This window comes from Ursus maritimus, unplaced genomic scaffold, assembly GCF_017311325.1.
Source record: "Ursus maritimus isolate PB19 unplaced genomic scaffold, ASM1731132v1 scaffold_25, whole genome shotgun sequence".
Taxonomy (NCBI): Eukaryota; Metazoa; Chordata; class Mammalia; order Carnivora; family Ursidae; genus Ursus; species Ursus maritimus.
This window is the reverse complement of record NW_024425008.1, coordinates 21175804-21203104: the sequence shown is the minus strand read 5'-3', so window position 1 is coordinate 21203104 and position 27301 is coordinate 21175804. Positions and strand designations below refer to the sequence as shown.

The window sequence follows — 27301 nt, the reverse complement described above, 5'->3', positions numbered from 1 at the left end:
AGCAGACACCCCATGAGGTTGAAAATTCAATTTGCATTGTAATTCAACCACTTGCAGGATGAGACTCTGAGTTTGGTTTTCAGCACTCTCAGCTCCTTGGCTACAGGTGATAAGTGTTTCTTTCAAGACAGACACAGAAACTTTCAGGTCATTTATGTAGCACATGAGCTGGGAATTTGATTCCTAAGCTCATCCTTCTTTTTCTTACTTGGTCCAGTGCAATTAGGAGCACCCAGCCAATCTCATACTCATTATTTTGATAAAAATGTTCTAAAATATTAAATACATGGTCACTCAGAAACTTGCCTCATAAGTATTTGATTAGGAGTATCCAATGGTGATACTTTGTGAATCTCCATTGTCACATCACACCACAAACTATCCATATTCTCTTCACCAGTGGAAGCCTTCACTAGTGCCTTTTAATCTAATAAGATTGGAGAACCAATTCCAAACACTGGGCACCATGGTCTAGCCAAGTTGACACATAAAATTAAGCATTCTAAAAGTCTACAAGTCATCCTTGGTGCCTTTCACTCTTACTACATTAGATCCACCAGCTCTGCTTTCAGAGTATATCCTGCCTCTTATCACTTATCATATTCAATATTAGTGCCATCCTCATCAAGGCTATCATCATCTCTCACCTACACTCTTGAAATAGTCTCTTTTTGCTTTCTTTGCTTTCACTCTGCTTCCTACCCCACTGGCCCCTTACCATCTGAGTCCATTATTTATGTTGCAACCAAAATGGCTTATTTAAGACATAAATTTAATCATTTCACTCACCAGTCCCAAAACTCCAGTGACCCCATAAACTTAAAATAAAACTCATACAGTTGCTATAACTTTATGTAGTCTGACCCTGCCTCTCTCTTTCTTTGATTTTATTTCCATGTTCACCAGCATTTTTACAAATTCCCTAATGTCCAACTGAAGGGTTTTTTTTTTTTTTTTCCCCTTTTGCCTGGAAACCTCTCCCTGATGCTCTTATGGCTCCATTCAGATCATTGCTCAGAAGTCATCTCTTCAAAGTCCTTTCAGGATCCCTCTATTTAAATTAACTGCATTATACACTATTCTCTCACTCCAATTAACATTTCTTCATTACTCTTATCACCATATAGCATATCATATATGTATTTGTTTAATGTCTGCCTTCCTAACTAAAATAAAACCTCCAAGAGGACAGGGGCTTGCCTGCCTTGTGTCCTGCCAAATCCCAGGACCCTAGAACTACATCTAATATGCAGTAATGCACAATCATATTTATCAAATAAATGAATAGTATTTATAGAGTACCCTAAGGTTAGTACTCATAAGGTTGTTTAGAGGGTTAAATTTGTTAATATACATATGCCAAAGACTGCCAATTATCTTCTAATGGCAATTCTTCCTTCCTTCTTTCCTAAGAGAATCCCCAACTTTTATTTAGTCACATGGCTTCCCAGAATAAAGACTACATTTCCATCCCTTCCACATGGTCACGCTGAGGTAGGACCCACACCTGGGATCAGGCTGCAACCTCTGTCGTTCCTGCCACCTCCCATTGCCTCTGGACAATGGATCTCCACAGACTGAATGTGCTTTAGGCCTTGGTGAAAATGTGTAAGCAGGATCCAAGCATTCTGCACATCAAGGAAATACGCTTCCTGTGTGAGTGGGTGGAGAGCATGGTGGGTAAAATACCACCTGCTGTTCATAAAACTAAATCAGAAGACAATATCAAAGAAGAAAAAACAGATAGTAAGAAGGTGGAGGAAAACATAAAGACAGACAAACCATCAAGTGAGGAAAGTGGTCTAGAAATTGACGATGAAAGTGTGATTGAACCAGATACTGATACCCCTCAAGAAATGGGAGATAAAAATGTAGAGCATACTGAGAAAATGATGGGTCAGGTAAATGAGAAAAAAACAGTGGCTGCCATTGATACCCTAAGTGATGGTGAACTACAGAAAGCCATTGACTTGTTCACAGGTGCAATCAAGCTGAATCCTTGCTTGGCCATTCTCTATGCCAAGAGAGTCAGTGTCTTCATCAAATTATAGAAGCCAATGCTACCATCTGAGACTGTGACAGAGCTATTGAAATAAATCCCGATTCAGCTCAGCCTTATGAGTGGTGAGGGAAAGCACACAGACTTCCGGGCCATTGGGAAGCAGCAGCACATAATCTTGCCCATGCTTGTAAACTGGATTATGAAGAAGATGCTTGTGCGTGCTGAAGAAAGTTCAACCAAGGGCCCTGAAAATTGCTGAATATGTGAAAAAGGATGAAGAGCAGGAGATCAAATAAATAGAAAGAGCTAAGAAGGCTTGGGAAGAACAGGAGACAGCCCAGAGGGAGGAAGACGCCAGAGGACAAACAGGAGCTCAGCATGGCTCCTTCCCAGGTGACTTTCCTGGAGGAATGCCTGGAATGGCAGGAACACCTGGGCTCAATACAATTCTTAGTGATCCAGAGGTTCTTAGAGCCACGCGGGATCCAGAAGTTACGGTGGCCTTCCAGCATGTGGCCCAGAAACCAGCAAATACCTCAAAATATCAGAGCAACCCAAAGGTTATGAATCTCATTAGCAAATTGTCAGCCAGATGCCCTTCTAACTAATAAAGCCCTTGCCGAAGGAAGAGCAACTTTGATCAGCTAGTGGCCATCACAGTACTACAAACCAGTGTACCTCTCACCTTCTCCTAGAGAAAGCGAGGGTGCTGTGAAGAGAATCCCTATCCCTCTGCCCCACGTGCAACTGAAACATTTTATAGTGGTTTTCCATTAGGTTATTCACTCAGATAATGTTCTCCTACTAGGAATTACAAACTTTAAGCCTTTTTAACCTTCAAAATATTTAAAAACAATTTAAAAGGGTATGTTAATGCCTGCATTTTTTCTTTTTTTTAACTGATCATTTCAGGTTTTTTCCTTTAATTGAGCAAGGAAGATACTTCAGTATGGAAGATTTATTGCTTAGTTTGAGTGAAATGCAGGTTTATCAGTGGGAGGCAAATACAACATTTAAATACATAAAGTTTTAGTTGAATATATGGTTTGTGAGGCATTTTGACTTGTCTTTATAAATGCTTTATTTTTTTAAAACTGATTTATTTCAATAAAGCCATCGGGACTACCAGCATTGCAGTAGGACCCGGATGGGTACTGGAAGTACTTGGCAGGGCAGCACCAATCTTTCTACTACTTTTATACAGGATGTACCCTTGCGCAGATGCATTTAAATCTTACACTGTGGTGAAGGGATGATTTTTATAATGCTGCAGTAGAGTTGGATTACTTAGCTGTGTTCTTATCTGATATAGAAAATAAATGTTTTGCATTATTACCACAAAAAAAGACTCCATTTTCCACCATGCCTTTTGGTCAAGAATGATCATGTGACTAGCTCCAGCCAATATGGCACAAGCAAAGCTCCACCTGAAACTTCCGAGAAGAGATCTTAAAATAAGTGAGTGGAGGGAAGGAGTTTGCTCCCCTTATCTTTCTTTGCTGACAGCAATTTAGGTATGATGGATCTCCAGCAGCTCTAACGTCCATCTTGAGGCATGAGATGACCTTCAGAATAGAGGTTGACGATGGGGATCACAAGATACAAGGAACCTGGGTTTTGCTACCACAGGGTGATGTATTATGTCCAGACCTACTGCCTCTGAAGTTCTTGAATGTGAGCAAAAAGTAGACTACTTCATTTTTAATTCTTCGTTATTTTGAGATTTTCTGTTTCTTGCAACCATACCTACTTCCAAACTTTTTAACATGTAAATTAACCAAGACAAACTTTGGACCATAATAAACCCTCAATAATTATTTTCTTTTACTTAGTATTATTATCATTGCTTTAATTTTTTTTTTCTGTTTTTGTATCTCCTTCTTAGCATTGTGGTTGTTAAATGTTATGTACTATACCGAATTGTAGGGATATGGACAAGGATAAGCTAGAGCTTTGAGTTAAAGGACATTGTGGTTTGGAGAGGGTAGAAATAAAATTACAATACAATGTGTAATGTGCATTAATGTTTTAATAAGAACATGCTATGAGAACACATAGGAAGAATATCATAAGTCTTCCAGGAGGAGTAGAGGTAGATTCATTGCAGAAAACAAGATGTAAATATGTGTAGTGACTATCATGAGGACAGCAGGTTGGGGAGGGAGAGAGAAGAGCAAGAGGAATGACTGCATATGAGCTTCCCTAATTGGTGAGCAGGAGTAATTTGGATCTTACCAAAAAAAAAAAAAAAAAAAGGAAGGAAGAAAGAAAGAAGGAGAGAGAGAGAAAACAAAAAGATAAAAAGGGTTTTGGGGGGGTTTTTTGTTTGTTTGTTTTGGTTTTTTTGACCTCTAAGAAAGCCAAGTCTCTTATCTTACCCAATACTTCATCGCAAATGTGAGGTCGCTGTATTAAAAAACCAACCAACCAAACAAAAAACATTAGCACCAAAGAGTTCGAGTGAAAGGTAGGTTAATATCTTAGAAACCAAAGAGGTGATTTCCAGGTGGAATGTAAATAATCAGGGCTATTAAAATAAATCATAATGACATATCTTAGGTTGGAATTATTGGGGAATAGAATTGGGGAGAGGAGGTGAGGAGGTGGCAGGACAATATACAAATGCATAATTATATAAATATACAAATGTATACGATTAGAAAGGTCTTCTGAGGGGAAGATAGCCACTTAAGGTTCTTAAGACAACAATTTTTAAAGTACTTTCTAGAAATTATACTGCTAGTACTCCCTAGTCTATTCCTTATATTGACAAGCAATAAAGGGCTTAGGATAGTATTCAATTGACTTTCGTTGTCAGGGCAATTTCTGCATAAATTTCAAAATCCTCATCCCACCTCCACTGTATGTTTTGTAGTGCAAGTCAGAGGGTAAGGGAAGGAGCACGAAGATAGCAAAACAAGGATGGACAGTTTCGAATTTCCTCCTTAAGACATCTTCACTGCTGTAACCTCAGCGCTTCCGCTGATTCTTATTTTGGACCCTCAGGATTCTTGACATTGTCCACTTAACCTCCTGAAACTAAGCTGACCTTAAATTTGCTCCTGAAATTTCCCATACCTCTAACACTAGATTTAGCATTTACTCACAGCTTCTCTAATACTGACTCTTGATTTTTCTATCTTAATACTCTCTCCCGCTGGCAAATTATTTTAAATGTAATTTTTAACATGCCTTAGAGGCAAGTGCATTTCTATGCAAACAACACACCTCTGAAAATACAATGGGAATCTCTTGAAAACTATTAGTTGATCTATAAATGTCTGATTTACAGATTTTAAATGTCAAGAATGACTATACAATAAAAACGAAACAAAATAAACAAAGCAAACAAAAGTACTCCACAAGGCAACACTTGAAGGCATTGATTTCTAGGACCGAAGAGGAAAGGGAAAATAACATTGCTTAATATTAATCTATTATAATGTATCCTTCACCTCCGCTTCTCTTTGCCACACTCTAAAGCAGCAACCCTTTTTACTGACCATATAATTCAAATCTTTCTTTGGAGAATTATGCAATAGTTGGTAATCGCATGCATTCCAAAGCATCTCATTTTATGCCCCCCAAATGCATGATTTACTTTGAATGATAAATATGGCTATGAAATGGAGTGTTTCCGGCATTCACAGATCAAATGTAACTAGGGAGGGATAACTCAGATGCATCCTGATGTTTTATATTTCCATGCACTAATATTTGCTTCACACCATATGTCACAGTAACACAAAAATGTGATAAAGTAGAACAGCCCAGTGGTTTTCTCTTCCAACAGCTGGTCTTCTGAGGAAGTCTAGCACTTTAGAGATTCATGTTTAAATCCCCAGATAGGTGGGATAATCAAATGCCTCGGTGAGAGGAAGCAAAGGGAGTGCTGGAAAGTCTTCCTATTATCAAATTGGCATCAGTGAATACTGTGATAATCCCAACTGAATTAAACAAACAGACTTAGTGGTTCAGTGGACCCTCCCCGGAAAGCCACACACAAAGTCCATTCCCAGAGCAGTAAAGAGAACCAGATGTCAACCTTTCAAATGGTGGCCATCGTCAAGCTTCTGACTCTTCGTTTTGTTCAAAGCTGTCCAGCCCTGGAGGGACCACAGCTACCTAAGGAACAATGGCAAAATCATCTTCCTAAAGCTGGCTTGGCCAGGCTCCACAGAGAAAGACCAAGACCACATCAGCTAAATTGATGGGATTTGCAACACATGCTTGTGTCTCCAATCCATTTAAAAAAAAAAAAAGGAAAAAATATGCTTTCATATTTCCTACTCCCCTGCAGGAATAAATTAGCTATATTTGTTGTCTTCATTTCCTCACATGCTCCTTGTATTTTATGTGGACACAATATGGCTACCAGCCCGACTATTTCAAAGAGCTACCCACTGAGTTCCCAAATGGCCACTGTATAAGCAAAACTTAACATACGGGTCTATCTTTATTTTGTGTCACCACAGCATTTAATATTGTTGGCTGCTCTCTCCTCCTTGGAAGGGTTTTTCCTGCATGAAATGTCCACCTCTCTGCTTTTCTAATCACTCTGTTTAAGTCCTTTTTATTATTATTATGTCTTTACTTTTTCTAGACACTTAAATTCTGACGTTTAGCAAACCTTGCTCTTAGGCCTTCTTTCTGTCTACATCTCTTCCTGGATGATCTAAGTCTCTATCAAAACTCCAGGTACTAATCTTCCGTATGCTGCTTGTGCTGATATCCTCTTTTGCTTCTCAGGTCTGTGGTCCACTCTTCTCTACCCTGTTCTGTGCTGCAGGAAGCTGATCTCTTATGAACTGCATCATCAGTTCTTTGGTTGGCGGTTTCCTCTCGTCAAGGAAGACATCAGCAGGAAATTAGATACCAGGAAGAGAGAGGTAAGATACTAATATCTTTCTGGCTCCTTCCCTGCCAGGCTCTGGGTTAGCAGTGGATGCATTTCTTTACCAGAGATCATTCCTCTTAGGCTTTCTTCTATAACTGTAGGTCTTGGAGATCCCAGTAGCTTCTCCTTTCCCGTTCCCCTCAAGCCGAGAGGTAGTAGCTGCTTTCAGTTGTTGCTCATTCCAGAGTACTTCTCCACTCTTGCTGTGTTCCTGAACCCAGTCAACAGCTTTGTAAATAGCATTAAGGTCTTTTCTTGTGACCTCTTTCCAATATGCTGTCTATTTGGTGACAAAACTCTGGCCCACACTTTGAAATTCCCCTCATCTGTATCTCAAGCTCATCCTTCTTGCCTGAGATCGAGATCCAAAAAACTGACCACTGTGCCCACTAACAGGCCCATTTGGATTTTCTAGAGTATTTAAATACCAACATGGACATCAGTGAACACATGAGCTTCTCCTCCTCTTTCTCTGTATTTCCCTTTACAAGAAATGTCACTTGCTATTTTCAAGCCAGAAACATGGAAGTCATCTTTAATGCCCTCTTTCGTTCAGCTCTAATTTTCCAGTGAAATACTAAGTTTTACTGAGTCTGCTCTAACTATTTCTTGAACCTATCCATTTCATTCATTCTCATTGTTTTTATGCTAAACTAGACTAACTCCAACTGTTGTCTGGTCTCCCCTATGATACATTTTCCATAGTGAAGCCAGAGTGATCTTTCTAAAAGTGAAATTTTATTATGTCAAAACTCTGTTTAAAAACCCTTAAAATGGATTTCCATTGCCTTTGGATAAAGTTCCCTTTCCATGATTATGTGCTTACACATGCTTACACGCCTGATCCATGCTCTGGTGTAACATTTATTACACTTTATTGTAATTTGTTATTTAAATGTCACCTGCCTCCATTAGAATGAAGGTCCACAGGTTAGGTGTTCGGATTGAATTGTATTCCTCTAAAATTTATATGTTGAAGTTCTATTTCCCAGGTCCTCAGAATGTAACCTTATTTGGAAATAGAATCATTGCATTTGTAATTAATTAAGATGAGGTCATACTGGAGTAGGGTGGGTCTCTAATGCAATACGATTGGTGTCCTTATAAAAAGAGTAATTTGGACACAAACACTGACACATATACAGGAAGGTGATGTAAAGAAACATGGGGAGAAGTTGTTCATCTACAAGCCAAGAAAAGAAGCCTGGAACAGATCCTTTCCTCACAGCCCTTAGAAGGATTTAATGCGTCAACACCTTTATTTTAGACTTCTAGCCTCGAAAACTATGAGACTATAAATTTCTGTTGTTTAAGCTACCCAGTTGTGATACATTTTTACAGCAGCCTTAGCAAACTAATACAGCAGGGAACATGTCCATCATAATTATTGTGGTACCCCAAGTCTCTGACAGTGTCTTGAACATACACAGTAAGTATTCTATAAATATTTATTGAATGATTGAATGAATTCCTGTAATTATTGTGAAGCAAAATTACATATTGGGCAGGTAGGTCAGACCAATTTGATGGAGCTTAATTATTGAAGTATCAAGAATATCTCATTAAAACCTGATCCCAAGTTGAAAATTTAAGGGTGATGCTTTAGTCAAGCCCCATCACATTCAATATTAATTAATCAAGCAGGAAAATAGAATAAATTTTCCATCAGAAAAAGAAAAAAATGCTGAGGTTCAATACTCAGCTAGAATAATAACTTATTTTTAAAAATACTGTATCAAGTAAAATAAAATAAAATGTTATATCAGCTTTACTTTATTCTTTCATAAGCCCCTTAGATTTTACTTATCTAAATAATAGAGAGTCATTATAGTCAATAGGGACTTAAGCATAGAGGGTGGAAGAGTTTGAATAGGTCCTTTGTCATTTTTACTTATGTCTGAGGCACCAGGCAAGGAAGGTTATTTAGTTGCTACTTTTTGAGTTTATCTTTTCCTAAGTCAAACCTGAGAGTTTCAACACCCTCAACATAGTACTTATGGGCTGAAGTTCAGAAACCCTGTTAAAATTTCATGAACCTGAATCAAATATATTGGTTTATTCAGCTTTCCTTGGTGATCCTAAGGTTCAGATGGTTCAGCTGAGGCATGGCATGTGGATTTCTTAATGAATCGTGAATTCCGTAAGTTTGTATGTACTCTAGAAAGCATATCGCTTAACCCAATATCACATGTTAAACTTAGCTAGTATCTTGGAAATCAGAGCCCCCTTGGTATTTGGGGCACCACGGGTTGGCATTTCACAAATGAAATAGTCCTCTTTAATTAAAGACTAATCATGATGATAAGTGGTAAATATAATTTGAATTAAATTATATTCTGAATGGTTAAGTCTAGAAAAATCAGCAGCCTAATAAAACTCATTAGTATTGACTTTGTACCTTTGACATCAACAATCTCTTCCAATTTTTAGTCTTCAGGTATAAAGTCACATACATGACATTGGTACATCTCTTATGAAATGTCATCAAGCTTTTGCCTTCAAAGAATTGAGAATACTTGAATTTGGCCACTTCTAATAGCATTTCTTTCTTATTAACTGCTATTTTGTACATCCAAATCATGAATCAAGCCATTAAGTTCATTTGATGTTTACCATGTCATACTAAGATGACTCTGTAACCCCAGTCAAGTCCTTCATGAAGAGAAGTTAAATGATCAGAACCTTGCACTTCCTTTAAATAATGAATCTGTTCACACCATGTGGCCAACCTTCAAGCAGAGAAGTCCTCACTCACTGGCATATATTTGGCATATCTCCTGAACTCTGTCACCTCATCTGAACTGGAATTCTTTTTCCTAATATGTTATTTGAATCATCATTTTTCTTGAGCACTTCAGGCCCTTGCTCTGATGACTAACAATGCTTTTCTGCCATCACATTCGGCTTCTATCCCCAGCTATGCCCTTCACATGTCCCCTCATATGGTATCAACCTTCTTCTAGCCATGCAGATTTCACTCTTACCTTGAACAATTCAGATCTCTACACCTCATCACACCATTGGCCTTGTAGCCAGAGATTTCTGCAATCCAGGAAATGGGAGTCAGATCATAATGAAAGATGTGTAGTTTGCCTTTGTTACTAATCTGTGGCTTTCTTCTCTATATCCATGGATGCTTAGAATCCTGGTTCACAAACGCATGGAGAGATGTTGGTGCCATGATGGTTGCTCCATGGACTCCTACCTGAGTCAGAGTGTATCATTTAAAAAGTTTATAAATGTTTTAGGATGCTTCTTCCATCATCAAAATATTTTATACTCTCCTCCCTGTTTCAGTCTTCTATCATCATAGCAATTAGAAGACTGATTAGTACCAGTGCTACCTGGAACACAAATTCAGAGATAACTGTCCTAGAAAACCTCCTGGTTTAATCCTGGTTTGAGCCAGTAGAAATTTGGTTTTCTATTACTTGCAAATATATGATTTCTAGCAAGTCATTTAATTCAATCTTTCTTATCAAAGAACCTTTTACCCTATTTTAAAATTTTAAGACTTAGGGGTAGAAGACAAAGGCAAAGGAGAAGAGCAAAAAAGGAATTTGAATGACTAATTGAAAATGTCTTGTGTCTCTAAATTACCAGGGCCAGTTTCACAGACTTTGCAATTTTGTCACATTAATATCCTCAGGTCCTCATGATTCACTTGGTATTTTCGGGTAGCTTGTCCAGGTATCCATGAAGCAATCACTAAATCATTGTATCTAGTCAGCATGAAATAAAATGATTGTTTTTAAAGATCCTTAAATAATCTTAATTCTGAGCATTTGGAGTTTAAAAAATATATCCAAAGAATAAGTTGTTTTTGAGTTTTGATACGAATTATCAAAAAAGAGACTCTAACACCAACCTAAGTTATTAACAAAAAGATTTAAGTATCAATGAATAAAAGTGGTGTATATAAGGATGTTTCTTATATTTTTTAAAAGAAACCCTTTCAGCTTATTAATCTTTCTAATCAAAAACATTCATAAGTGTCTCTAAAAGAAAGGACAAGATTTTTAATAATCATTACACTTTGAAGAATTTGAAAGAGAAAACATTTTCTAGTGGAGCAAATTCTTCAAACTGCAGGTCAATGAGATCTAGCAAAAACGTTGTGAAACTCAGGCCTTTTATAAATACACATATATTATGTAATATTTACCTCTTAATAAAATACTGAAGGTCAGGATGACAAAATGTGCTATAACTACAGTTCATCTTTAGAGGAAGAAAGATCACATCTTTGCATGTTTCCTTTAGATTGACGTTGGATAATACACTATATACATACGGCTTGATAGACTATCAAACCCTAGTTTGGTTGGTCAACATTTCTCTCAGTTTTCTAGAAAAAAAGCACAAAAAACACAAGCAGTTTTCTCTCTTCCATGTTGGTTTCCAAAATAATGTCTGCATGGAGCCTGCAGGGAAACTTGGGAATTGGAACTCTTTTTCAATTAGTAAAGGAAAATCAAAGAGGATTTCCAGTAGTGACTCAATTAATCCAAGTACAGCAGGGAGTAACATCCTAATAGTTGGAACAAGAAATAGTGGGAGGATGCCTCAAATACATTCCTAATTCCAAAGCTTGAAAACTGAGAGGCCTAAGGCCATTCTACCTGCCTACTGGTCCTTCACGTTTCCCCATTGATTAAAAATAAACAGGTAAAATTTAATTTAGTTCCATCATGTAACAAGTGTTTGGAATATTTACATGTGCTACTAACAGTGTTCATAGAGCAAGCAGAGAAGAGCCTAGAGACTGACAAGGCTACTAATTGCTAGTTACGTCCTACATCATGTTTGTACACCGCGGGTCTTCTTTGATGTCAAGAATATTTTCACATTTGTCTTCATTCTCAGATATTTCTACTTTTCCGGATGGGGAGATATTTATCCGTGTAGCTGAGACAGTTTTGATAGAATCAGTTTCAGTTTTAAATCTCTCTTGAGAGGCTCTCACATCTTGTAGGTTCACCTAGGCTGATTCCAAGGACGTCTCTCGAGTAACTATCCTCGGGCCATGTGCATGCATCTTACCTTCTAGCTGAGATTCCACTGAGTGAACAGTTTGTTAAAATTGTTTTTAGAAATATGTTCCTGAGTGGCAAAGCTCCAAATAACATCTAAATTATCATTTGTGAGGCATGAAGGGGAGTGTGGCTGTCTCCCCCATATCCCTCACCGGCCAAGGCCCGCCCTGACAAAGCACAGGGTGAAGCTCTCATCTCAGAGGAAAGACACAAGACCTCCAGCTGCTTCATCTCAGCAGCAAATATGGCAGTGGAGCTCCAGGGCAGACACAGCTCATTAGGACAGTGCACTTTTGCTTGCTTCCTCTTGACTGATGAAACAATACGCATCTTTTCTTTTTTCCAATCAAAATGCAGATTAAATTTCATCATGAACTACAGGTGCTTTGAAAGTGCAAACTCGTTCCAAAAAAACCCTACTGAGTAATATTATTAGTTTATGCTTATTGCTATGTAGAAAGAGTCATGTTAATTTTCTGGGTTTGACTCTTCACACATACTCTTTCTTCTGTTTTCAACTTGGATAAAGCCCAATTCTAAAGGAAGAAAGCCTTCCTTGGGAACCCTGTGCTCTCCCCAGCTAATCTGAGTGCCCATCTATGGATACCCAGGCCCTCCTGTGACTCTTACATCATAGCACTTTTCCCACCCTAATACAATGTTTGGGTCACTTTCTGGCTCAGTAGACTGTAACCTCCCTGAGGTAGAGAACAGATGGCATCACTTGGTATCTGCAGGGTCTTTAAACACAATTCCTAGCACAGATGTATACTAAAATAAGCATATTTAGTGAATTAATGTACCTAGTGCTGTCCAACAATCAATGTTCTCAATAAATAACATACTTTAGATTTACATATCCTATGTAATCACTTCAGCACTTCCAGCACACACACTTGGTTGCAGATAATGGATTATCTCTATCTTTTAATTTTTTTAAATATTTGATTTATTTATTTGACACAGAGTGAGAGCACAAGCAGGCAGAGCAGCAGGCAGAGGGAGAGGGAGAAGTAGGCTCCCCACTGAGCAGAGAGCCCGATGTGGGGCTAGATCCCAGATCATGACCTGAGCCGAAGGCAGACGCTTAACCAACTGAGCCGCCCCGGCATCCCGTATAATAGATTCTCTTTAAACTCTTACTTTTCTTAGATTGTCCTCTGACTCAAGGGTGCTTTCTTGTAGCCATAATTTCTTCTCATTTATCTTTTTTATTAGACTTTGAAAAGACGGACTGTGCCGTGCTTCCTATCGCTAGCAGGTGCAATAATAAATACTTTTTGAATAAATAAACAACCAAGTATGAAAAGGTGACTGATGATGCCCATGGCTAGGCAGAGGGCATGGCTATTGAGGATTGACTCAATCGCTACACAGTTAATCAAATAGAGGTGATAACTGGAGCTAAGAAGGGACAGTAGGGTTGGAGCTAGGATAGGGAGAGTTTAGGAAACTAATAATAAAACCTTCCCATAGTCCAAATGACACTATCCACAGTCAAGATAAAAGAAATGATCTCCTATATAAAGATGTTGCCATAGAAATAGGAGATGTGGTCCTACAGTGTAGAAGAGTTAAAACTTTGTTTATTAATGAAAGAGCTTTTTTATTAAGCTTAGAATTAGAAAAACAACCTTGAGTCATACCAATGCAGGGAACGGAAGAGGGCAAGTCTGCAGCACAGACCTGTAACAGGCAGTTTTCCAAGGAAAAGGACACGTGGCTTTGACATGGGGCTAAAGGGAAGATATGGGGACATGATCAATTCTACCCATGGACAGCTACCGGAGAATTACAGGGAATTAAGCCTGGAAAATCCCTTTTCCACCAAACAGGTATGTTCATTTCCAAGTGAGCTGGCTTCTTTTTTCAATCCTGGCCCCTTGCCTTTTAGAAGAGAGAATCATTTCAGAGGCCTTTAGCAGCCAGCCCAGAAGCTTTGACAGTTCTGGCATGCCCCATCATTTCATCAAAGCACCCAGACATGAGAGCATTGTATCGCACCAGCCGGAGACCAGCCTTTTATCCTGGTGCTTATGTGTTCCTAGGATACACAAACACTTGGAAACCACTGAGGGGAATTACCAGCCACGGTACCACATCATGGAGCCAGCCATGATTACCAACGGAGCCCTACTAACACCAGTGCATGTTTTGTTAAGAAAAATTAAAAAGTTACTCAGCTGTGAAAGCCACTTCCCATTCAATTGTTGCCAGTCCCAACGTACAGTTACATAGATCCAAGTTAACAGTAACATACACACATACACACACCCTTCAGTTAAAACTCAGGAACCACATGACTTAGCATTGAGCCTGACAAATAACTAGAAGTGGTTTTTCTTTCTTACCCTCCTTCTAGTTGGCCGACACGTATAACAAGTTGACTGAGTCTGCAATCAGCTCCATCAGAGAGTGTGGATAAAAGAGCAAAAGGCAGAAAGATTTTCTGTGTCTAGCCTACAGAGCATCCCCTGGGAAATCTGCAGAAGTGGAAAACATCTTTCAGAATTACTTCAATATACTACCTGTTCATCGGAGGTGCTCACAACGACTGAAATGCCCTAATTAAGTTTCCCAGCCACGTTGGGGATTGGGATTGTAAAGGTCATTAAAGCAGGTACTGACCTGCTAGTACTGACCCAACACTCATGCATAGAGCCCTTGTGTCACCATATTTTTTTTTTTCATTATAGTCTGTATAGCCAGAGAGAAGTCAAGTCAAGCCTATGTTCAGCCACCTGCCTCTTCTTTAAAATTTCAGGGATATGGTAAAGCCTATGGTGTGTGTGTGTGTGTGTGTGTGTGTGGTGGGCAGGGGGTGGGTAAGAGGACATGGACTGGCAGGAAGGGAGTATGAAAACTGAGGAGGAATGGGATGGTGGGAAAAGCTCATGGCCTTTCTTACTGACAGGATTTTAGTAATGATGGCAGTGAATGAACTACCTGGGTAGTGTACTCCAGTAATCTTAATGAAGAGATGAATCAATATCGTTCATTCTTAATAGGTATTTAAGAAAATGGCTAGATTTCAGGAAGTCAAAATGTTTGTTAGTTTTTTTCCTAAGAACCATCTCTAAATGGATGATTTAGAATGCCTCCACTTAATCCCCGTATTTTCATATGGGCATTGCCTATTGAAATGCTTCCTCGCTCTCTGATGGATTCTGGAGATACTTGATAGATGGTCCTCCTCTCCATGCATCCTTCAGGCCTGTGTTTGAACATCCCCACCACATTACCCATGCCTGTTGCATTCTTCCAGGACCCTTCATCCAATAGGACTGCACTCCTGCTTGAGATGCCATTGGGCACTTACTCTTGCTGGCCCTGATTTGGGGATGGACTCCTCATCTACAAGAGGGATGTGAAAGTTTCCTAAGGGAGAAAAAGGAAAGAGCTTTGGCATTAAAGTCCTTTTATTTCCCCCTTGAATGTAGTCCTGATTGTTGAACCAATTATGGTTATTATCTGTTCCTGTAACATGCAGTCCTTGTAGACCTCCTGCTCTATGTAGCTCCCAACTCCATTTCTGACCACCTGGAGCATAGGTTTTGGTGCCAGACAGCCTGGATTGAATTTAACTCTCAACTCCCATTTATGACTTTGGATAAATCACTTTCTCTCTCTCTGTCTCAGTTTCCCACCTGTAAAATGGAGTTAAGAAGCTATTTTTACTTCATAGAGTTGGTATGAGAGTTAGGCTTTCTGGGTTTTCCACAAGCCTCACATCCCTTTTCTCATAGGCCCAAATGCTTGCCTTATGACGTGCGTGGTCCCTAAAGGTATTTGAGTTTATATTTAAACATTTTCAGAGTCCTTATTACCTATTAAAAAAGTATGTTGAAGAAATAAGTATTGTCACTGGAGATGTTAATATTAAATAAATAACTGGTAGAAATATTTATTAAAACTAGAGATTTTTCTTTCCACATCTGTTATGAGACATTTGGAACCCAAACCACCAGATAAATCACTGTCCCTCTTGCCCAGCAAGGGAAGCAACAACAAGAAAGCAGACCTGGCCCTGGGGGAACTTTTAAGTCAATTACTCCAATGACTGTGATAACACATGATCTACTTAAGGATCATAAAGACCAGTTGATTTAAAACAAATTTTATATTAGACTGCATGACTATCGGGAGTTCAAGGTGAGGAAGGCCAGTGTGAGCTTCAGCAGGCAGGAAGTCTCCTGGCCTTGCTCAAGTTCAACAGGAAAGGAGGAAGGAAGATGAAGAGCTCTCACCTGGACAAGTATGGGGAGGTCAAGGGCAGCATAAATAGTTGTGCAAGTTTTGGTCTAATTAAATAAACTTTTGCTTTGTAAAAAAAATCTTTTTAATGCCTTCATGTTCTTTTTTTTTATAGATTTTTATTTATTTATTCGACAGAGAGAGAGACAGCCAGCGAGAGAGGGAACACAAGCAGGGGGAGTGGGAGAGGAAGAAGCAGGCTCATAGCGGAGGAGCCTGATGTGGGGCTCGATCCCAGAACGTCGGGATCACGCCCTGAGCTGAAGGCAGACGCCTAACGACTGAGCCACCCAGGCACCCCTAATGCCTTCATGTTCTAAGTTTAAATTTGGAGAACTGAAACACACACACACACACACACACACAACACAACATACTTTTTAGTTCTTGTTGACACACCCATTAAATATCATTACAAAAACCAAACAGTAAAATCCCCTCAAATCAAAAGGCTCCACTAAGGGCTGGAGGCAGGCAGGTCTATCTTCAGGGTTATTATAGGATAGAACTTTTTGGTTTTTTTAACTGGCTGATGCTTTACAAATTCATTTATAATTTGCTGCTGCCTGTTCTTTGTCTCACTGGTGTTACTGCTTTCAGAGTTCTACCTTTTCTAGGTCAAGCACGAGATCTCCCTCCGCCTCCACCTTTAATGTTTATATTGCAAGCTAAAAAGATTCATTTCAAACACCTGTATATCTTCTAGCAAGTCATCAATAAAACCATTAAGTAATTTAGTAACTAATGGAGCTGATCTTGATGCCCCCCCTGAGCTGAGTGGCTCCACTTTCCTCTCAAGCCCCTTCCTGTCCCTTTGCCTATTTGCCACACTCTGCCACAGGTTGCTATTTATCAATGATTTTTACATAGAAATCTGTTAACTTACATTTGATCCATAAGCTCATATATTTACAGAATAGATATTATTTTGAAATCGCCTTGTAAAGACTGAGGAGAGCAAGTAAACCGGGGAAAGCTTTTTATTGTTAGATACAAAGAGACTGAAAGATTAATTCCTTTGGGTATACACCAACATAGAAGGCTATATAAATTTGTGAATGCCTCCTGGGCATTATTTTGTGAGACAGGGCCCTGAAACATACAGGAAATATATATTTTGCTGAATTCCTTGCTACTCTCTCTCTTCCCTCTTTCTGCATTCTCTTCCTTTCCACTGTTTGTTGGACTAAAACTCTCCAAGCCTGGAACCCTCTCTGGAAGAGACTTTCATGATTTATTTTGTGCATTTATAAAAGTGTCTATTTTTTGGTAGCATCTACAGGTATCTCCTGCTTTCCAAAAGTTGGCATCATACCACTTTGTTCTCACAAAAGACCTATGTTAGTGGTTGTTTTCACTAACCAAAAGAAATCCGAAGATCATTTTTGTTCTTATGAAAACTGCTGTTACCATCTTAATGCAGGAAGTGGGGGATACTCTTGCCAATGTTTCATAGGAATGCTCTACTTTTGAATAGCAGGGGAAACCTGGTATTCATTGAATTTTGAAATTAAACATAAATTATGTAGCATCACAATGGGTAGTGTTACACTAATTGCTGCTGTCACCACTGGGCTCAGACTGATCTGGGAAGCTACTGAAAATGGGGAAAACATATCAAACAGCCAATAGCTAAACCAAATAAATGTGCTATGCATTAGAACCCCATAAAGGCAGGTTTCGACGGAAACTGGAGGTAAAGGTTTTGTGAAATTTTGTTTCAAGTACCACAGTTACAGGTGAGAGTCTGTGTTTTGTGAATAGGGGTCTCCGTCCTCGGATTTCCCACGGGAAGATTTAAGTGGGGATCTGGGCTTGAATAAAGACAGCCAGAAGGAAAGTAGCAAGCACAAAGCAGTTTACTAAATCAAAACTACACTCTCAAGGTGGGGGAGCAGGGCAGGTTCCTCCAGGTAGAACCGGCCCCTACATTGTTTTCAGATTGTTATGGGTCTCTCTGGGCTGGGAGGAGCTGTGACAGACAGTGGAGTGGTCTCTAACGGAGACTGTTTCCAATCCTTTTGGAAACTCCTCCCACTGGTTGGGAGGAGGACTTTTTCATCCTGCCAAGTGTGTACTGGAACCATCCCCGCAGCCTTTCCTCCATGGTGTTGGGGGGAGGGGAGCTGTATCCACAATGCAAATGTATTTCAGTGAGGGTAGGGATCACCCTGGGGCAGAGGTGGAAGAGGAGAGCCCTGTCTGCTCCTGTTGCTCTTTGAACTGTCAGCCCCAAAGTCTTAGAAGCCAGGAAGTCAGGGTATTGTACTCCTGGGCTTTTAATGTGTAGCTTTTTAATCACCGTCCTTGCCTGCAGCTGAGGTCTCATCATTCCCCTTCAAGGACTTGGGACTCTGCCTCAGGGCATTCCTTCCACTGCTCAGGTCTAGCTTCTACCTAACACCACCATCTCTTTTAAATGGCAATGGATATTTTAATTCCCAGGATAACTTAAATAAGATAAAGATCAGCGTGTCTCTCCGAAACGAGAGTGATTGAAACAATCAGATGTTTGACACCGTAGGGAGAGACGAGCACTGTCTAGGTCATTGCAGGTGCAAAAGGCAGACTTTCCAGGAGAATATATGGAAATTTTGGCTTTCCAGTCAGGTGGGAATAAGTGTGACAAGATTTGTTCTCCGATGTAAACAACTGGAAGTTAAGCAAAATATATAAAACAACTCTTTTCAGACACTGGACCACAGGCAGCACAGGACTGATTCCTGAGAGAAGGAAAGCGAATCAGGTTTTCTGCTTAGAATCACCTGCTAGAGTGTGATGGGGAGCAAAGGAACCCAAACAGACAGATCTCAGTGTTTTTATTGCATTGCAGAGATGGAGGTCAGAGCACTGGGTAGCTAGTACTGTGGATGGGTACCAGAGAGAAGAGAACTACATAGAGACAAAGCTTCAGAAATCTGTACCAGGCACCTTGGAAGCTGCTACTGAGTACTTAGCTACACATGCATAAAGTGAAAAATCTATAAACCAGAGAAAGAATTCTCAGGAAGAACAATATCCAGAGTTCAAATGAATTCCAATCAGCCAGAGTGGAGCATTCAATAGTAGAGTAAAACTTGGCCTGTAGTAAAAACCACAGTACACTATTAATAATAGTGCTTAAATAGTAGAATTAATCTTCAAGTAACTTTAAAGACTGCCAAAACATTTTTTTAACACTCTTCATAAGAAGACAAAAAAGTAAGAGCCTAAATAATATAAACTTTATAGTGTAACATACAAACAAAAAATTACTAACCAAGAAAAATGAAGGACAATTTGACCAAGAATCAAGCGAAAAATCCGTCAATAGAAATAGACCAAAGATATGACAGAAAAAAAAAATGATCAGAAAACGTCTTTAAAACTACTTTTATGAATATGTTCACTATGTTTAAGAGTTAAACAAAGAATATGGATATAACATGAAGGGAAAGGAAAGATATCAGAAGTTTCCAAGTGGAAATTTTAACCATGAAAAATAAAATACCTGAAGTAAAAAAATTCAATGTATGGGAATAACAGCCAATCAGATTAATGTACAAGATCAATGAACTTGAAGACATTGTAATTGAAACAATCCAACCTGAAACACAGAGGAAAGATTAAACAATGAATACAGCTTTGGACCAATAACTTAATGCGAAGTTGTCTAGCAAATGATATATGGAGTCCCAGAAAGATAGGGAGAGTGTATGGGGGGTAGAGAAATAACACCCCCAAATTTTCTAAATGCAATGAAAACTAAATCTCCAGATCCATGGAGTTCAGTGGACCCTAAGCAGGATATATACACATACACATAAACACACACACACACACAACCAGATCAAGACACATCATAAATACACTTCTGAAAACCATGATAATGAAATTCTAAATCTGCCATAGGAAGAAAGACATAGCACATACAGAGGAATGAAGGAAACAATTACTACAGACATCTCAGAAGAAATCAGACAAACCAAAAGAAAATGAAAAACCACCTTAAAAGTGGTGGAAAAATATTTACCGGATTACCATTCTAAATCTAGCGAAAATATCTTTAAACATGAAGGCATAAGAAAGACATATTCAGGCAAATACAAGCTGAGAGAAATTTGTTGCCAGCAGTCCTGAATGTTAAAAAATGATAGTGTTTTGGGCTGAAGGAAAATGATTCCAGAGGGGAACCTGGATCTAAAAATAGGAATGAAAAGTACCAGAATGACAGATATGTGGCACATATGTAAGGCTTTTTAATCTCACGTTCAGCTTTATTTAAAAGTTATTGAGTTTTTAAAGCCAACATGATAACAACAAAAGGTAGGGTTTGTAAATGTGGTACTAAAATGTTTCACAACACTTGTACGAGCAATGGCGAGAAGGGAATGGAAATAGACTGTTCTGAGGCCCCTGTATTCCATGTGAAGCACCGTTATGTTATTAAAGTAGACTGAGGTAAGTTAAAGACCTGAAGCAATCTGTGTGTTAACAGAAGCACACAAATAAAAACACAACAGTGATGTATCTAATAAACCAACAAAGGACAAACGCTCTCAGTCATTCTCTGTGCGGTATCCATTCATCAGATGACCTGAGTTTTCTCCCTCTGCCACTGGCTTAAATAATAGAAAATCCCCTGTAGGTTAAGACCCAGTGTGATAACAAGTGAGACAGGCCATGGCTTTTAGATCGAAAATCCATGATGGTTTAGACACTAAAGCATTTGGCAATAGAAATTTCCATGAAGGATCAGCCTAACAAAGTAAGTGAAATCTGTTTTTCTTCTTTGTTATTAATAGTATAGAGAAGCTGTTGCAACAAAATAATTAAAAAAGAAAAAACCACACACACCACAATAATACTTCTCATTGCACTCCTATCTACCCTCCAGAGCCCTCACGTAACTCCTCTTGTGACCTTTCAGCCCGCTCATCCAGAAACTGGTGCTTTATGCCGTTGTTAACGTAGCGGGCACCTACTCATTGAACAAGGTTTTTGAGCTTCTACTATTTACCATACCGGATTTTTATAGGGAGTTCCTTTCCCTTTTCTGTAATGTGTTCACTTTCCACTGATTCTTCAAGCTCAATTTCAGATGTATTCTTCTCTTCTCCCTGGTCACAAGAACCCTTCCCTAAAAAAATCTTCTCCTGAAGTCTGTAATCTGTTGTCCCTTTCTCACAGCACCTCACTATCTACCCTGTCTGGTAACAACAGTCCGTTTCCATGTCTCCATCTTACTCATTTGGTTGTATGTTGTCCATATTTGTACTTGCTTCTTTCCCCAGGGCAGAGCCCTGCACATAAGGGAGCCTTCATAAATGTAGTGGGAGGGAGGTGGTGGGAGACAGGCTTTTGAGGTTATTTGAGCCATCATCTTGCCTTTTGGTTATGTGGAAGGCAAAAATGTCTGAGGATCAAGAAAAAAAGTATTTTTACCAGGTCACTTGCAAATATAAAGATAAAGATCTGTTTTTACTTTTGATGATAAAACCTCATGTAAGAAGCTCAAGAACAATATGTATCACTTACGTAGAAAACAGAAGCCAAAATGAGCCATGTTAGGGAAGTAAAGGGTTTGAACCCTCTCTTAGAGAGCTTAGATACTCCAAAGTAAAATTGCTAGAGGAAGTCATGGGAAATGAGCAAGCACTGTGAAATCAAGTGTATTACTCAGAGAGGTAGATCAGGAAATTTCAGTTTTATCTTGGTCTGGTCTCATGAATGGAGAGGATTTAAAAACTTGGAAACTGCAACTTGCCCACGTTGTGTCACACGGGTTGGAGAAGTAAAAGAAAAAAAAAGCCAATTTTGAAGAGATAGAATGAAGTCGTCATGACCAAGAGAAGCAACAATAAGAGAAAGAGTATTCCTACTCCCTGGTTCCAGTACTCCAAGACAGTTGGCTGAATGTCTGCCCCATGACTGATGAATCATAAATGGAATTTTTTAAATTTCTAAATTTTTTGTTTTGAAATAATTTAAGACTCACAAGAAGTTTCAAAAATAGTACAGAATTTCCTTATACCTTCACCAGGCTGTATCTTCCCAAAGGTATCATCTTACATAACTACAATCCATTATCAAAATCAGAAAACTGACACTGGTATAATATTGTTGACTACAAACTTGATTCATTATTACCTACACTTATTTTGTGTTTGCTTATAGTACTATGATAGCTTATCTCACGTATAGATGTACTGAATCACGTAACCACCACCACAATCAGGACATAAGACTATTCCATCACTACAAAGAAACTCCCTCGTGCTACCCCTTGATAGTCAGACCCTCCCCCCAACCCTAACCCAGCAACCACAGACTTGTTCTCCATCTCTATAGTTGTACTATTTAGTACTGTTATAGAAATAGAATTATAAGGTATGAAATTTTCTGAGATTGTTTTCACTGAGCATAATGCCCCTGAGATCTATCCAAGTTCTTGCATGTGTTGATGGCTCATTATTCCTTTTTGTTGCTGTGTAGTATCCCATTATATGAATGTATCAGTTTGTATATTCACAGACTGAAGGACATCCGGTTGTTCACATCTTTTGGCTAGTATAAATAATGCTGCAATGAACATGAATGTGAATGTATGAACACAAGTTTTCATCTCTCTGGGATAAATACCAACAAGTGCTAATGTTGAGTTCTTTGGCATATATGAAATTTTAAATGCATCTTTCCTTTAATTTTCCCACTCTCAAGTTGTTTCCTTTCTTACAAACCAAGTTTCTGGAATAACACTATGTCTGTATTCCCTATCAGAAGAGGAGTCTTCCAAGGCAGGGGTCCTGTCTTAATCATGGTGGCATACCCAGTGATTGTGCTCACCACAGAGTAGACATGAAGTGATGTGGCTTGGTTTTTCCCTCAAAATATCCAAGGCTGCTTGGAGTAATTTCTGAGAGATCACTCACTCACATTTACAAAGAAGTCAATGACTTACCTTTACAAAGAAATTATAAAGCGTGGGAGCCTATGTGGTATCATTCTGAGTAGCAATTATCTGGGACTAGAAGTCCATGCTTCAAATGAAGCCCCCTCTGCTCATCATAATCACCATCCTGATTTTCTCTTTAATCTCTCTATCCTACCAAGGGGAGCCAACAGGTACCCCAACTTGGGGGTGGTCAGTTGATTTTTAACTTTTTTATTGCAAAAAGCAAGTCTTTATGACAAAATCTCAAGGGAAGTAGAGAATATGCTATATTAGAGAAGAATAGGGAGGACATTTAAGACACAAAGAACAGGGTAAGCACAAAGGAAAACAATCTTTACAGGAATAAAAAGGGTTACAGAGAACTTGACTCCTAAAACAGCACCAATTTAATGAATTATTTTAATAATAAAGGCAAACTAATGATTTAACCTTTCTTTTGACCTTCCAACTGGCTGAATAGATATTATTTTTCTTAAAATATAAAGCATATCCGTTGCTTTTGCTACCGACAATGCTCATTTGATATCCCACCTTCTTTGCCAAATCGGAAATTATGTAGACAGGCATCCCCATTCCCATTTCCTAAGTTGAGCATGAGTATTTGGGTGTTTGCATAGCAAGAGTTTCTCATACCTGATGCTTGATGTGCTATGTAGCATATGGCCATCAGCACAGGTTACTGGCCTCAAGGGGTCCTGCCATGGCTGCCTTAGCGCCAGGAAGAAGTTACATACATGCGCCAGACGAGAAAATTTTGGAAATGTTGTCAACTTGGTGGCAGTTAAAATGCCAGTGTCTTCCATTCATCATCCCTGTGTAGGAACTTGGGAAATAAAGTGGGTGGAAGAATCTAGGGAGAGAATGGAATGGGTGGGGACAGTGCTTGGAATCAGCACTTTGCTATCCTTTTGTAGAAGAAAATGCCGCTATTTCTTTCTCTCTTTTTCTCTGAAATTGCTTGTCACATTTCAGTGATTTTTCACTTGAAATGGGTATTAGGGAAGTGATGCTATTGTCAAAAAGTCATACAAAGGCAGTTTCAACTAGATTAAATGGAAAGCAAACAAAAAAACTGAAAGTGAACTCAAATCTTTTTATTTATGAAAGTGATAATTTTCTCTGTATGTGTGAGTTGAGTTGATCCAGAGATAGAAAACCAAAGACTTAAATTTCAACTGAAATAAGAGTCTTGTTCCCTCATACTTGGGGGATTACTCATTCAACAATCCTCCCAGTTTACGCCTGGTGTTAGAAAAGACTAGTTTCAGCTGCAAGTCATAAAGATGCTCAAATAACCGCAGCTTCAAATGTATTGCTCTCAGATACAAATGAACTCTAGAGATAGACATTTCCGAGCTTATCTGGTGACTCTGTGATTATTAGAGACCCAGACTCCTTCTATTTTATTGTTCTACCATCTTCAACATGAAGCTTTCACCCTGTGGTTCGAGATGACTTTCTAAGTGCCATAAGGTCCACAAGTCAGCAGGAGGATGGAGAAAAATCTGTGAAAGTTCTTAACCCCAACTTTTAGGAATCCTAAAAGCTGCATATGACATTTGTATTTATATCTCATTGGAGGGAGATTAGTTACTTGGTCATATCTAGCCTCAAAGAAGGCTGGGAAATGTAGTTTCTATTTTGGATGGTCATGTACCCAGCTAACATTCAGAAGTTCTATTATTAAAGAACAGGGGAGAATGAATCTTGAGAAATCAATAGCAATTTCTGTCATAGGCTCTACACAGTAGAGATCTGTTATTTATGGCTGCTCCAATCCTTTGAACCTGTTCTCTGGGTTTTTTTTTGGGGGGGGGTGTTTATTTATCTGTTGTTTGTTTTTTGTCGTTTTCATCATTGCAAATCCCTAGTGAGAGCAGTTCAGAGGCCAGAAATGAGGCTGGAGAAAGGCCAGAGGACCAATCATGGAGGGCCTCATTCATTCCATCAAAGAGTTTGGATTTATAGGGATTAGATACGGGTTTATCTGGAACTTAGATACAATAGATGATAGACATATATAGAAAAACATAATGCTTTTGATTACTACACTACTATGTGTGGAGGCCGAAACAAAATTTAAATTGACATCCGTTTCTCTTTAGGATTTTATAATTTTGTAGAAAGACATATATCCATAAAATCCAATGCAGAGTCATAGAAGGTTATAGCCCTTTTTAATTTACAGAGAACTTCTACATCGATGATTGAGTAAAGGATTAAAGCAAAGAAATGAAGTCTGAAGAGGAAAGGAGATTTTGGGGAAATGAATAGTTTGTTTTGACTGACTGGAAATATATATAGGAAATAGTGGGAAAAGCCCAACAGAATAAATTGAGACTAGATTGAGAAATAAATTAAGTATATATTCCCTGTTTCCAAACATTTAGAAATAAGAAATTTAAGATCTAAGTATTCCTGAATATATACATTGGGGTTTGTTTTCACTTATCAAGCTTTTACTAAACCAGATACTCTATCAGATACCAGGAATTCCAAGCCTCAAAAGATTCACTGAGCCCCAGACATGTAAATATCATTGGTGATTCATAGTCAACTCCATAGGGTCAAGTACAGAAGGTCATAGAAAACTCTGACCTGACTGCTCTGACCATTCCCCTGGCCCCCACATAGTGACCTGGGATATATACAGTCTGTCTCCAAAAATGCCTACTATTTCGATAATCTATCACTGTGTAACAAAGCACTCCAAGAGTTTGTAGCAATATCAATTTATTATTGAACAAGTTTCTCTGGGTACTTCTGATTCACATGGTGTCAGCTGGGGATCTAGGAAGGGTAGAAGGTCCAAAATGATTTCAGTTTTGTTGTTGGGAGTTGGTACTGATTGCTGACAGGGAGCACAGGTGGTGCCATCAGCCAGGAGCCGCAAGCCTCTCCTTGGGGCTGTTTGGACTTCCTCACAGAGTAGGAGTGAGGATCTAAGGAGTGTTCCGGATCTAAAGAGTGTTCCAAGTGGCAAAGGTGGAAACTATAACATGGTTTAAGGACAAGCCTCAGAAGTTACACAGCACAATATTTGTTCTATTCTTTTTTTTTTTTCAAAAAAGATCATATGGTTATGTTAAATTTAAGGAGAAGGGAAATATACTCCATAGCTTGATAGGGGATCAGCAATATTATACTGCAAAGGTATGTAGGGTAGGAGATAACGTTGCAGTCATCTTCGTAAAGGTGATCTATCACTGTCCTCTGCCCATAACAATTCATATTCCTCTCACATGAAAAATATTCCTACCCTGTTACCCCCAGATTTATCCCATTTTAACACCAGGTTCAGACTCAAGGTCAAAGATTTTTTTCATCTAAATTAGGTACAGTTAAGAATGAGTTTTCTTGGTTTCAGAAACCTCTGAACTATCTACCCCATTCCTATTCCCAACAGTGAGAAGATGGAGATAGGATAATCATAATACACATTCTAATTCAGAAAGGGAAAATAGGTAGTACTTAGCAGTCACTTGTTTATGGAAATTCTGATCCCCAGCCAGGCATACGTTGCTTATCCTTCCTGCTCCAGCACTGGGCAATGTACATCAATTAGGACCCAGGTCTGCTCCCTCTGAGTGATTCCCCTTGGCTTTTGGCTCTACCTTCTGAATTCTAGGTTTTGCACACTGAATCATCTTTTCTTTTCTATAAGAAATAGTCCACACTTTCAGTTGAGAAGTTTTCTCATTCTATTCTTGACCATAGAACGTTAGGGGTCCAGAAGCCTTGATTAATTTCAAACTATTTCAGTGCCTTTTAGTCCAAATAGACAGTGCTTCCTTCTGGTATTTCTCTTAGAAACTTTGTAGGTTTCCTATGACTCTTACTGGAGTAAGCATCCTTGGCTGGCAGCCACATACACTTTTTGGGGTTAGCATCTGCAAACCAAAGCTATATTTACTCTTATAGGGCACTTCCAACCTTGGGGCAAGGGTTGGTTGTAGAACACTGTCCCTAAAATTTTTGCAAGTTCTCTTTTCCACCTGAGGGATCTATTAAGATGCATTAAAATGCACACCCTTAAAATTTTTAGAAGCTTTTCTTTTTAATCTGAGAGTGTAAGAGACATGGACTTTAATTTTTATGAGGTCTTAATAATCTTACAGACACATCCTTGACTTGGCTTTGACCTGAGACCACATTATACTAGCATCACCCTGGGTTTG

General features: G+C 38.9%; 1 pseudogene; it reads left to right on the top strand.

Annotated features, from left to right (window-relative positions):
* The first annotated feature begins 1562 nt into the window (after positions 1–1562).
* LOC103673996 lies at positions 1563–2610 on the top strand (annotated as a pseudogene).
* Positions 2611–27301: the final 24691 nt, after the last annotated feature.